This window comes from Aegilops tauschii, chromosome 2, assembly GCF_002575655.3.
Source record: "Aegilops tauschii subsp. strangulata cultivar AL8/78 chromosome 2, Aet v6.0, whole genome shotgun sequence".
NCBI lineage: Eukaryota > Viridiplantae > Streptophyta > Magnoliopsida > Poales > Poaceae > Aegilops > Aegilops tauschii.
In genome coordinates, this window is record NC_053036.3 from 293,225,119 (window position 1) to 293,237,060 (window position 11,942).

An 11,942-nucleotide genomic window follows, 5' to 3' on the forward strand; every position below is an offset into this window, starting at 1 on the left:
AGAGTCTCCATCATCTTGGTATCTACATCAAGAACACTGCCACTCATCATCGCAACGGACGGTAACCTCCATATCATCTTGGTATCGTGGTATCCCTCCATTGTATATTCCCTTGCAATTGCTTTGATAACCCCTAGCCCATTTTGCGTTACTTGCCTATCGAGACTAGCCATTTGAGTATTGCCGGCAACGTTACTTGTGCACATTAGTGATCATTAGTGATCTACACAATCCCTTGCATACATACCATATCATATTGGTATCATCATATCATCTCTTGTGTCACAAGTTTGTTCCCGCATATACACTATTGCTATCTTGGTTTGTGCATCGTGCAAAAGTGGCCATATACAAAAAAAAGAATAAGCTTTTAAGCAAAAGAGAAAGAGTAACAAAAGAGCTTGTAAGAAAGAGCCATAGCATCTGACCACATTGCATAAGATTGTCATATCCGATCATCTTGGATCAAACACCGGGAACCATACATATATAGCATACTTGGGATAGAAAGTTTATCCATTTTGCATCTTATAGGTTGTGCAAAAGTGTCGTATCCGCCTATAGAGCAATCGTGCTAGCGTCTCTCTTGAGTTGTGCAACACGAGCGTTTTCCGTGGATTCCACATTTTGTGCTCATTCCTTGGTTGCACGACCCCATTTATCTATCCGTGTGTGTGTTTCCGTGTGCCTTTCATTGCTATTGGTCTACTTGTTACACTTGCGAATTTGTGAATCTCTTTCAACATTATTGACTCTTGCTAATATTTTGCATTAAATTTTTGTGCCACTATCCTCACCGAGCTCCACTATAAGCCTTATTTGTGTAGGTGTGAGAATTGATGAGATCGGTAGCAATTGTGCTATTTCCTTGTTACATCATTGAGTAATCATTGATCCATTTTCAACATCGGTCAAGGTACATTTGGTATAGTTCTCTCCTTTCTTCCACTCATATTTGCTCGAGTCTTGTGATGGATAGGCAAGGCATTTCATCTTCGGTCTTCGACAACAACGACGGCGCGAACAACTACATCACCAAAGCGTCCATCTTCGATCTACAACGACAAACGCAAGGCGCACATTCTACCTTGCGAGAGCGCATCGAGAACCTCTCCATCGACATTCGTCACTCCGAAGCACGGAAAAGGGACTACATCGACAATAAGCTTTTCGCACAAAAAGAGGAGCAAGATGCAAGGATGGAGGAGATTCGGACCTTGTTGCTCAACCATTCTTCCCCTTCATCATCCTCAAGGCGGCGACGTTCAAGTCACAAGTCTTCGGAGCGCCCAAGCGATGCAAGCGCAATTCGTCCACGTCCACATCTCCATGGCGACCACCATCACGTTCGTGATCCACATCATCATGAAGGGCAAGTCACCTCCAAGCATCATGTGCACGACGACGACGAACGACATCTACTACGAGCTCAAGTGCGACAACGACACCATCATCATGAAGATGCTCCACAAGCGCAAACATACAAGTCCCAACAAGCCCTACTTCACGCCAAATCCAAGCTTCATGAGCAAAAGAGAAGACCGCGAGATGAGCACCACCAAGACGGAGCTACGGCTACACCAACCACTTCGGCATCTTCGCCAAGTGTTCTCAAGGCATCTTCGCCTTTGGACGTACGGCATCTTCGCCTACTTCCCACGAGTTCGCCTACATGGACATCTTCAACAACGAGGCGACCAACTACGAGCGAGGGCGACACTTCCATCTTCGGAAGCCCCTCAAGAAAGATGGCCGAGCATGGGAAATTCCCTTCGGTCATGGAGACGAGCTACGAGGTGCCACATCATATGGGCCTCCAACAACAAGACGGTGACAAGAAGGTCGAGCTAGGGCCATCCCCTTCGACCACGGCGACGAGCATGAACCTCTTCAACTACATGAAGACGGCGCCCCAAAAGGACTCATTCTTCGAGTCAAGATATGAGACCGCACATGAGACCTTATCTTTAGTCTCGAAGGAGAGTGATGTTTTGCCACATCCGACGGCATTCATCTTTGGAGACGTTTGCACCTACACCTCTCTGACACCCACATATGACGTGATGCCCCAATTCCCATGTGTGGAGAGCCACCACCCCATGAGTGAGATGAGTGACTCCACCATATATGACATTGAGTGCATTTCCTATGAGAAGATGAGTGTGACCACCACTAGCCCCACACTTGAGAGCATGCCACACATCCTATGTGAGGTTGAGAGCCATTTGAGTGACTCCACCAACCATACGAGTGAGAGCATCCAAGAGGGAGTGAGTGAGCCACAACACTTAGTGAGTGAGATAGTTGAGACGACGTGTGAGGCCACTATGATTTCTAACGACTTACCCTCTACTCCTAGTGTGTTTTCTCCTTTGGTGCTAGGTCTCCTACATGACGACATGCCTATCCTCGACAAGTCCATACCTCCAATGGAGACGACGATGGCCATGGTGGAACAAGATGCACCCCCCACATGGTACCATCAAGTTGCAACCTCACCTACAACACATGAGCGACGCTCCAAAGGTAACATAGGTGATGGTACTTCTCTTGTCCCACTAGTGGACTATCTTACCAATGATTGCTTGCATGATGTTGATCCACCTATTCCCATGCTTCATGCTAGTGCGACTTCTACATGTCATGACTTACCAATTTATGATGAATATGATGATGAGCATGTTGAGTTGCCTAATTGTGACGCTATGCTCTATAGGATATCATGTGAAAATTCTTTTGGTTACATCATGTTCGACAACCCTTTGAACTTGTCATATGCTATGAGTGAGATCTCCCATATTGCATCATTTCAATCTCAACATAGTAACTATGCGTGCCCCATTAAAATAAATCTCATTTGCACTTATGGCATAGATGATGAGATGATGGTCATTGGCTTTTGTTTTTCACGCGATGATATTGCTATGCTTCCTTTGCATGATTCGCGCAATTCATCTACTATGCCATGCCATGATCACATTGTTCCAAATATGCTTTGTTTTGGATGTTGTCAATATTCTCCATGTGATGTTTCCATTAATGCTCATGAGGAGACCCCCATAGTTTCCTCATGCATATTGGGAGATTTTGATACATTCCATACTTGGCATCATTCCCGTAATTGCTTGCACCATATGCATTCCATGAATAACAATGCTCTACATATTTCTCATGATGCATTACACAATTTGAGTCTCCATTATGCTATACATAATAACAAACCTACCATGATGGATGACATGTTTCTATATCATGCATCTCATTTATTTGAGCATTGGATATTTTGTGCTAACCAACACATGCACGTATGCATCATGATGGATGATGTGTACATATACCACGCACACACAATTTTCCCTTTGCTTTTGTTTTGTGTAGGTACTCATGAACAACCGTCAACCTCACAATCCCATGAGTTGACGAAACGAGCTCTTGAGAGCAACGATGATTTGGGATCCCGTGGATTCTCATTCCCACCATTCCCTTCGCGCAAGGACTACGCGCATCTCTTTTACTTGGCTCTCACACGGCTATGGGATATATGTCACTTGTTACCTTATGCCCATTCTATCGTGTTCACTTTGCATGTTATGCTTGCTACTATGCCTTTGCCATGCAATTGTGACCCTTGCTTGCATCTACCCATGATTCACCATTTTACTACTCATATGTGTATTTGCATGTCTGGTGGAGATCCTTGTTGCTATGACCATGTTTATCATGTGCATCATGCTACTGTTGATTTTTGTGTTGGGAGAGTCATGATGTCCCATTGCTATTTACATATGGTCTCTCACCAATACATTGATGATACTTTCCTCATATCTTGCTTTCATGCTTGTGCTATGTCATGTGAATTATTCATGCACACTATTTGCACCCATGACATGTTTGCCATGATTCCTTCTAGTACGTTGCATCTTCGCACTACTAGCTTGCTTGACTTGATCTCTATGATTGCTTGCTTTGTCGCATCACTCATGTTCCATTCTTACTCGCTTTCTTGGGTTGATGACATATATGTTCATGCCTCTCACATGATATATCTTGTTCATTATCACTTGCCTCCAATTGTTGCATCTATGTTTATTGATCTTGAAGACTTGGACATATTACTTATGATGCATGCTTGTTTGATTGAGCCTATTGTATTTGATTGTTCTCGCATCATATGCCTCCATACTATGAAATGCTCCCTTGTCCTTTCTTATGATGAGCATGATGCATACACTTGTTGGGTATCTTACCACACGAATGCTAGGTTTTGCATTTCCGCTAACCTCATTTGTTTTTCCGAGTGTTTGTCATGTTTGTTCATTTTGAAGGATTCACAAGGCGGTACCGTCATGAGTCAACTTGGTCATGTGAAGGCGTATGCGATGTGCGACACAAACATTTTCGACATTCTCATAAAGGTGAATTCTTTCCATTTGAGCCATCCTCATATACACATATTGGATGGGTCATTCTTTCATTGTTGTTTCCTTCTTATTGTCTACATGATACATCTCGCGAAACAGAGGAGCGACATTGGAGATTGGCTCTATGGACCTTCACATTGAGGAGCGCTCGGACTTATTGGATGCACCTTCGAATCTCCACTCATACCACGACATCGAGCATTGGTACATCAAAACTCCTTTGTCCCATTGCACCAACACCTCCATATTTGTTGATTGTGCTCATACATGTCATGCTCGATGGATACATCATACTCACCACAAGTTTGCACCCTATGCATGGATTGACTCACATTATGCTTGTCTTGTTGCATCTATTTCCATGTCATCCATGATATATGAGCTTGTGCATTTCCTTAGCAAATTTGTTGTGATCTTCCTTGGTGGCATATTCTTACATCATGATCATATTGCCCACCATCAATTGCATGATAACATAATCATATTAAGCATCCATTGCCATATTCATGCTATTGATAAACCGTCTCACTATGACATCATTTTGCGCCGTGGTTGCATTGATCATATTCACAACACATTTGTGTGCACAATGATTGCGTTTGCTCCCATGAATGTTTTGCATATCATTCTAGATCATCTTGATAAGATTCATGCGCTTTGTCATGCACAATCTTGCTACACAGACTCATTCTTACATGATGGACACTTTGTGTGCGCTAACCATTGTATTTCCAGGTGTTGTTTGTGTCTGCTTTTTTGCATGTATACCACTCCGGCGACACCTTAGAGTACTTGGATTGCGCAATGTCTTCAACTCTGTCCAACTACAAGTCCGTCCATGACAACCGTTTCCATGATGATGAGGATCACGATCCGAGGGCGGATCTTTCCCAAGGGGGGGGGGGAGATGATGCGGAGCATCCTACAATCATCCTCATGTCCACTTCGACCACTCCCCATGAGCCAAGGGTACATAAGATGAGACCTCGAACATACGCCATTGGACACAAGGTTAACTCGCTCCTCACCGAACCTTCACTTTCTACATGTGAGACATGGCTACTACCTCAAACGTGTGAGCTATGCATGTCCAGGAACCAGGAGGAAGGCCATGGATCAGCTAGGAGCATTGGACAAGACGGCGAGGACACTAAGCGCGAGGAACAAGAGAAAGGGCTGACAACAAGTCACAGCCACCGGACGACTGATCCTTACCGGACGTCTGACGCCTAGAGGTTCAGCCTGCCAAAACAGCTACAGCCGAGGAACTCTACAGCGACCGGACGACCGACCGAGACCGGACGTCCGACACCTCCCAGGCCCCGGACGACCGAGCGCCACCGGACGACCGGTGCCACGACGATAGAAGGAAAATAGTGGAAGTCCGAAGACTTCCAAACGACCGGCCCTTCGTGAGCCTCCGGACGTCCGACGCCTGTCTGCGCACAAAGATCGGGCCCGAGGCCCATGTACCCCTTCGCCCCTCACTTACCCCTTCGTGGTTCTAGACTATAAATAGACCTCCCCCTCATCCTTTCTAGGGTTAGCATAGGTTTAGCTCATATGTAAGATAGAGATTTGCTCATCCATTACAGATCTACTCCACGAGAGAGACCACGGCCCCTCTATGGAGAAGATCCCTTTGGATTCAAGACCCCCTCTTGGGTGGCCCCATTAAGACCTCCTCTAGGAGAAGAACCGGTTACCTTTGTATCGTCCTTTGTTGATCGTGAATCTTGTATCTCCTCTCGTGTTTCGAGGATCTAGCACATGTGTGACCTAATCTCGTTGGTTTGAGTGTTTCTCTTGTGTCTCCCTTTGTGATTTTCCCCTTGTGTTCTTCGTGTTCTTCGTGGGATCCGCTCCTTTCGTGAAAGATCGGCCGTATAGGGTTCCACCCTACATCAACCGACGACACGGCCTGGTTCAGCCTGGACGCCTGCTCCACGGCACGATGAATCCTCTGCAGCAGATCAAAACAAGCAAAAACGTCAGGAAGACTAGACCATTTTAATTACCCCCAAATGAGATTCTTTAGTGCTTTAGGCTAACTATCTATTGCAAGATTCCATGCTTCGGTGCTTCAATCTCTAGGATTTATTCTAATTTAATTACATGACACAGAAAAGAGCAATCTAAGCCAAGAAACATTGAATGCTAGGAAGACAAAAATTCAGCAGACTGCACGTCCGCCAGCGTGCACTGCAAACAAACATCAAATGAATCGACATAGTGAACTCCCATACACATAAAAAGTGCACTGCATTTTTACTTTCACATTTCCAGCCATCATTTTTCTGTTATCTACACATTTTTTCTGAATCTGAATCTCATATACAAGCTCCAATGAACTGCAGGCGCGTCTAGAACAAACCAAATCGAGTGGACTGCAGGGCTAAGTGCAAAATTACACCCACACACACCCCACATACTAAGATCTAAAAAAACAAAAATATAAGCAATGAACTGCAAGAAGCTCTGAAACTGAATGGCATGTAAGAAACTGAACAAGACAACAACGATGGTGCATGAGCGGGGGGGGGGGGGGGGGGGGTGGATACCTGACGATGGCGCCGACTGTACATACCACAAGCACGTTGCAAAAATCGCCTTCCACTGCTCACAACAACCCCGCTGCACTTGCCTCCCATCAGCGATTAAGGGAGAACTGCACAAGACGATGGGTACCAAACTGTAGAAACAAAAAAATGCCGGCGTGGCGCACACGACAGTGATTACCGAACTGCGGCCGAGATGATTAGCTCCTCGGCAAGGAAATCACCCGAGAACATCCGACTGCACGCGCACCCGAAACGTACTGCATCGTCATGTGCTGTTCTGCCAAACTGTAGCTCCCGCGAGGCTGGATCGGACCAATTGAGTAGCTGGCGCGCCCATGTGATTTGTTGTAGTGGCGAGGTGGAGCAGAAGGCTTCATGGAGCTGGCGAGGCGAGGCGCGGCCGCCGTCGTCGTGGAGCTCGGCTCCAAGGAACTGCACGGGGCGAGCTACTGGACCGCGTACCCGGGCAAATGGAGCTGCACGCCTCAAGCAGCCGAACTGCAGCGCATCCCTGCAGATGTAGGCGGCACCGAACTGCATGCTGAAGAGGAAGGGGAGGCGGAAACCGCGAGGGCCCATAAGGTGATCTGCATAGGAGCTAGGGAGGAGAGGGCCACGGGGTGCTCGCCGGATCTGGGGAGGAGAGGGCCATGGCGACCTCAACGCGGGGGAGGGGTGGTGCTGGCCCCAGCGGCGAAGACGACGCAGATCCAAGGTGCTGGAGGGATTGGCGGTGCCGGGTCAGGATGGGGGGCTCCGGCAGGAGGACGACTGGATCCAGCCGAGGCGGCGCAGCAGGAGGTCACCGGGGCCGGGGGGTTGTGGATCCGGCCACCGCAGCGAAGAAGGAGGTCACAAGGCGGCGGAGGGCAGAGGTGGTCGACGCCCATGGTGCTCGCAGGCAGGGGCGCGGCGGCGCGCGGTGGTTTGGGGAGGGGCGGTTGTGGCAGATTGGCTGCCGGCACGCTGCGTGGTGGTGTGCGCGCGGCATGGTGGGAGGTGGCGTCCGTCCGGTGGCTGGCGCGGTGGGAGGTGGCGGGCGGCGTGGTGGGAGGCGGCGGCGTAGGGTGGGTGGGAATCGGGGAGGGTGGTAGGGATCGGGGAGAGGGTGGGTGGGTGGCTGGGCTAGCCGCCGGGGGGTGGGTGGTTTATGCGCGGTGAGTGGATGAGTGGGGTGGCTCTTTTTGGTTTTTGTCTGTTTGAGATGGGCGTCTGGTGTTAGCAGAATAAGAAAAAAGTTATAAAAATAAGGTCATAACGGGTGTTATTAGAATAGACCATCTATATATATATATAGAGAGGGCTGGATCACGCCCTATATAGAGCGCGCTTCGATCAGAAACAAAAAACCAAACCGAACCAGTGCGTGCCACCCCGCAACCCGTCGCCGCACGCCGCCCCGCAACCCGTAGTACACCTCCGCTCCACCGCGCCAGAAGCCTCCTTCTCCTGCTCCGGCCGCCTCCCTCCCTAGCGCCGGCGGCCTCTCTCCATCCTGGGTCGACCTTCTCCTTCCCCCGCGACGGACGCCTCCCTTCACCATGCGCTGCCCCGTCTGCTTCCACCCGCCGCCGCCGCCCCCTGCTCCCATGAGCAGCTGGCGGCCTCCCTGGTTCCACGCGCCGCCGGCGGTCCTCCTGCTTCCGACCCCCGCCGGCGAGGGCCATCCCAGCGCCGCCAATTGCCGCGACCAGCCTTCCCTACCGCCGTCTTGGTGAACTTCCCCCACCTCGCAGCGGACCGTCAGTTCGTCACATCGCATCGCTGCATCTGGTGGCCACAACACGCCGTCCAATTCGGCAGTCCAACTGCTTGCTCCACGGTCGGTCGCTCAAGGAGCTGCGTGCAGGCCACCCTGTGCTCCGCCCTGGATCCGGCTTGACTTTCTCCATCCAGCTCATCTGCATCTCGATCAACCTCAACTCCATCCAGCTATCTACCACAGGTTATGCTATCTTTTCTAAATCGGATGCCATTTGTGCTTGATGGCTGCTGCTACACTTGCACTGCTTGATCATGGGCATGGTGCTACTAATTGGTGTAGAGTTCTTGGGCCTGCTATCTAGCATTTGCACTGCAACAATCAATCAAGAAAGCAGACATGGAGCAGGATAGCAGGTGTGTGCCATAGATGATGCTGAACTTGTGTGGCTGTTGCAGACGAACTTAGTTGAACTTGGTTAGTTGCTCAAGGAATTCCCCAGGGGATCTGAAGTCCCTCAAGAGAGCGTAGCTCCTTTACTTCTATGTCGGCCGGCCGGACACATCCCTGGAATTTGTTAGCTGCTAATTTTTGTTGTTGCTGCTGCATGGCAAGGTGAGCTAAGGAAGAAGGATTAATTCATGTTGTTTTGATGTTTCAGGAATTGAAAGCATTTGGGAAAGAAAAAAAGATGCTTTTTCAGCTACTGTACATGAGTTGCATTTGAGCCCTCACTATTGTCAGAATGTCAAAGCTAGTATAATCCTTACTGAGTTGCTGCTTTTCTGAATTTTGGTTCCCACACCCAAGTCTGGTGGTTCAGTTATTCAATCTCGACAAGTACTGATAATAAAAAATTAAAAGGTCTTCCATCAAACATGTTCACATAGTATTGTTAAGTAAGTACAGAAGTCATGCTCTTAGTTGAACATCATGCAAGTTCAACTCGGCTTCGGCATCACGAACTGGTTCAGTTCGATCTTGCACGAGTGGGCGGGTCCTTGATGGCGTGTGTGTCAGTTCCACTTGCACGAGTGGACGTCAGGTCACACGAGTGGGCAGCTCCCCGACGGTGAGAACCGCAGGTCAGAACAAGCTCCTAAATGTTCAAATCATCGTAAATGCTGATGAATATTTATGAAATAGAAATTCAAACATTTACTCTCTTTCTGCATATTTAGTAATGATCAGTTTCTATGCTGCTTGTATTAATAGTTCTGAAAGAAGATTGTGTCATGCAAAAAACAAAAGATTAGAACTTGTTCTGAACAATTTTATTGGTTAATTCTGAAAGATGACTGCGTCTTGAAAAAACAAAAAATTAAACAATAATAAGCATTGTTAAACCATGGTATATATTTGCTCCAGAATTAAGAATCATTAGGAAAAATATTTGATTTGAAGCTGTGCTTCCTTCAGAAAAACTCTATATGGTTCTATCTGTTTTTAAGTTCAAATTGTCAAAATATTGAAGTCGTATATTGTCATCGGGAATGTTCAGAAATTAAATTTGGTTTGCGAAAAGTGTGTTAAAAAGAAGAGGTAAAAGAAAACCATTCGGTTTTATTATTATAACACAAGTTCATGTGCTGTCCTCAAGAAAGTTCAAGACATTCTGTTTAGTAACCTCCATGGGGTTCAAATTGTTTGGTTCTGGAAGTCCTAGAGAAAGAGTAGGAAAAAAACCAAATTATGCATTTAAAAACTCAAAAGTTCATGGTGTGTTGTTCAGAGAGAGTTCATAACAATGGGTAGTAAGTTCAGACTGTATTTTAAATAGAAGAGATCACCGGCAGACACCCCTTGCTCCGCCCCCTGATCCGACATTTTTGGTATGAATCTAATGAATCTTCTTGATGCTCTGTTCTTATTCATCTAGTGATTTTTTTCACACAAATTGCAGAAAAGGGTCGCACTTTCTTCCGCACTTAGTTCATGCGATCAATTGTTATAAGTTCGGAGAAGTTTATAATACCTCCAAAGGACTATGAGAATTTGTTTTTTGCATCAAGTGACACTACATCTGTTTTGATAGGATGTCCACAAGGAATGATCTTCCATGACAACCAACTCGTGTGAATTCCTCCACTAAACTACAGTTCGGTCAGTTAATGTTTTCAGTAACACGCTCATTTCCGTTTTCTCATTTTAGTTTAGTACAATTTATTATTTTAGTTCAGTTCAAAAAACTTATTTTAACCATGTAATATACATTGTTGGCAAAGATGACTATAGTTGTTATAGCAAAAACAGTACAAACTTTTTAAAAGTTTCTTTTTGAACTTCTCCCAACTAATATACATGAACTTGATTTTCTTTTTTACATGTACTTACAGCATCTCGTTGGATTTTGAGCGTGTGCTTGTAACACAATCAGTTCATATCTCGGGAGACCATAAGTTCAAGTTCACTAGTATTTACAAATGCTGGTAGCAGTGCTAGCATTTAAAAACTTGTGACCTAAGAATTAAGCTTGCATCTTCTTACTTCTATGGAGGCACTGACCTCTTCATTTTTTTAGACCAACCACTGACCCGAGAATTAGCCATGGTGGTGATCGAGGGAGAACACTCGGCTACAGGGGTTCCCAAATTAGTTGTGCATGGACGGCCACCTCAAGCAGTAGTAAAGTTCATCATATGTAGACTGGACATGAACTGAACATGCAACCTCCTGAATGTGCCTGATGATGCTTGACATATAAGTACATGCAAGTCGGCTCATGGATAATATGATTTTTGTGCTGAGGTTGGTGCTATGTGTTCATGTGGGTGCTTGAAAAGTTCTGTACAAGAATAGGCCGATGATTTTTGTGCTGAGGTTGGTGCTATAGATAATATAATTTATGTACATGTATTATATGTGTGGAAACAATTTCTGTCAGATGATAAAAGAAAAAAATGTTTGAATTAAAAATATTGATTAGTACGAGTTAAAAACGGTGGTCCGTTCAGAATAAAAGAAATGGCAGAAATTCAAATTGTAAAAGTTCAAGCAAAAAAAAAACCCATGGAAATTCAAATGGTAAAAGTACAAGTCGTAAAAGAGAGAAGTTCAGAACATCGTTGTAAAAAAATGTTGAGTTAAAAAAAAGAAATAAACAAAACATATTCTTGTTGAATAAAATATCATTCAGTTCGACGATATAAACTATGTAAGTACACGGGCAATGCTACCGTAAACCATTAAAACTTTAAGAGGAAAACCTTACCAAAAAAACAAAGTAAAAGTTTAATAAAACCATTGAAACTTTAAGAG

General features: G+C 45.9%; 2 long non-coding RNA genes across 2 annotated transcripts; one reads left to right on the forward strand and one right to left on the reverse strand.

Annotated features, from left to right (window-relative positions):
• Positions 1 to 389: 389 nt before the first annotated feature.
• On the reverse strand, positions 390 to 8,141 carry LOC141041653 (uncharacterized). The gene is made up of 2 exons (XR_012202522.1): positions 6,983 to 8,141; positions 390 to 6,384 (listed from the first exon to the last, which is right to left on the reverse strand). It is a non-coding gene; the product is annotated as an uncharacterized lncRNA (long non-coding RNA).
• Positions 8,142 to 8,301: 160 nt separating this feature from the next.
• Positions 8,302 to 11,600, forward strand: LOC120973304 (uncharacterized). Its single transcript, XR_012202523.1, has 4 exons — positions 8,302 to 9,100; positions 9,346 to 9,769; positions 10,720 to 10,787; positions 11,206 to 11,600. It is a non-coding gene; the product is annotated as an uncharacterized lncRNA (long non-coding RNA).
• The last annotated feature ends 342 nt before the right edge of the window (positions 11,601 to 11,942 follow it).